This window comes from Galeopterus variegatus, unplaced genomic scaffold (assembly GCF_000696425.1).
Source record: "Galeopterus variegatus unplaced genomic scaffold, G_variegatus-3.0.2 Scaffold5203, whole genome shotgun sequence".
Lineage (NCBI taxonomy): Eukaryota > Metazoa > Chordata > Mammalia > Dermoptera > Cynocephalidae > Galeopterus > Galeopterus variegatus.
This window is the reverse complement of record NW_007731314.1, coordinates 165,214-167,628: the sequence shown is the minus strand read 5'-3', so window position 1 is coordinate 167,628 and position 2,415 is coordinate 165,214.

The following is a 2,415-nucleotide window of genomic DNA, read 5'->3' as shown; positions in this document are numbered from 1 at the left end:
GTAATTTCTCTTTCTATTTTTTTCATCTGTAAACTAGAGGTCTTGTTTACTTACTCTAGACTATATCTAGAGTACCTATCTCATGGGGTTGTTAAGATTAAATGAGATCACAGTTTGTAGTAAGTGCCCAATAAATGTTAGTTATTACATAGTATTGCTTGTGTATAGGTGGTGAAAAGGTCAGGTTGTGGGATGGTCTCTTAGGTTAGAGATCATACCTCTCTTGTTCACTATTGTGTCTTCGGCACTTGGCACATAAATGGAAGCTGTTTAGCAAATGTTTGTTGAATGACTAAATGAGGATGATCAGGGCAGAGTTTTTAGAGATCTCAGAATATTGTGGTTTTTCCTAGAAAGTCTCTCTCAGATGCAGACATTTCAATTCTACCTCATGATGAGTGGTGTCCGGCTACTGCAGTGGCGCTGCTTAACCTGCATGGCTTGGGCTAATGTTGGAATCCTGTCGACATTGCCAATTGTATCGCTCTTAATCCTGTTCATGACACCAGTTGTAAAGCTACTCGACCACGCCAGTTGTTGGACTCTTTTACCTGCTGATAATCCTGCCCTGACTGGGCCAATTGTCAGGCTAGGGCTGGGTCTAGAGCTCACAGACCCCTCAAGCCTGTTGTCCAGACTGGTTCACAAACCCTTCATAGGGGATCCCCAGACCCCTTCACACAGGTCTATGAGCTGGGTAACCAGCCAAAAGGTCTTTGGAAGCCGTAGGTTGGAAAGCATGGCTGTGCCAGGTGGATGCCTGAGGCAGATTCCTGCCTGCCTGCTTCACTAAAACTCTCTCTCTCTTTCTCAAAAGAACATAAGAATAGCAACAAAACTAAAAAGATACATTGGCGCGCATGCACGCTAACTCCACACACACACACACACATACACACACATTTGCTTACAAAGGATGTGCTAAAACCATACCCAACCAGACCTGAGGCTAGAGCCCTGACCAGACTATTCTATATTCCCAATAATCCACCCCTTCAGGGTCCTCTCCTTATGTGTTCACAATCTTCCTTGATTTTCCCTTAGCTAGCATAAATGACCCTTACATTTACATAACCTCTTGTCTGTTCAGTATGCCTTAAGGCTTGCAGTTCTGTCCTTTTAACGGTTAGCTGCACATGTCCGGTTAATAGTCATCATTGGTGTGACCCTCCATGCAAATCCTGCAGTCATACTGATGGGCAGTTCAATGCATATTCAGCAGGCCGACACATTGACTGCATGACTCTGGTGCAGTACCTGCAGCCAGAACACTATGGGCGAAAAGACAGAAGAGTTATTGGNACACACACACACACACACACACACGGTAAGTGTCTTGTTTGCTCCCAGAGTACATGCCACATTGTGTTGCCAGTTTGTATTACCCCACTAGACTGAGCTCCATGGGATCAGAATTTGTTTTTATTTTTCTTTCTCCAGCAGCTAGCCCAGTACCTGACTCAAAATAGGCATCCAAAAAAATGAATGACAATGATATAAAACATCATTGGGTAAGTTGGCAGTTGAATTAAGTTTCATTGGGTTAATAGTTTTTTGGTTATTCTCCAAGAGAAATGTGTGTGAGGAATGCATCAGACTAGCAGATCCATGAAGGCAAGTTTGCCAGCAGCTAAAAATGCCTGGATTTTCAGAAACTGCCAAGATACCTGAGGCTGTAGGATTGCTGAGTGATTTGCAACTGCGTTTGTACCAGTTCTTGGTTGGGCTAGAAAGCAGAAAGAAAAGATGCCGAAACATTATTTTTGTAACTATTTTGGGGGCTACAGTGTTGAATTAAATGGACTAATGCAGGCTGAGTTATCATATTAGCTTCCCTCTCTGTGGAACTGGGGGCCCAGCTGAGGCATGGGCAAGAGGCAATAGGAAAGACTAAAGGGGGATTAGAGGAGGAAGAGGAAGTTGTAATGCAGTGATCAGAATCCTGATAGTACAGTCATACGTCACCTAATGATGGAGATATGTTCTGAGAAATGTGTCATTAGGCAATTTTGTTATGCGAACATCACAGAGTGTACTTACACAAACTTAGATGGTGTAGCCCATTACACACCTAGGCTATGTGGTATAGCCTGTTGCTCCTATGTGAGTTATGCACTGCACTACAACGTTACGATGGCTACAATGTCGTCAGGCAATAGTAATTTTTCAGCTCCATTACAATTTTATGGGAAGACTGTCATATATGCAGTCCATGTTAAGTGGCGCATAACTGCATTGGTTGGACTATCTGCATGTGAATCTCTGCTACTACTATTACTAGCTGTGTGACCTTGGCAAGTTATGTAATTTCTCTTTCTATTTTTTTCATCTGTAAACTAGAGGTCTTGTTTACTTACTCTAGACTATATCTAGAGTACCTATCTCATGGGGTTGTTAAGATTAAATGAGATCACA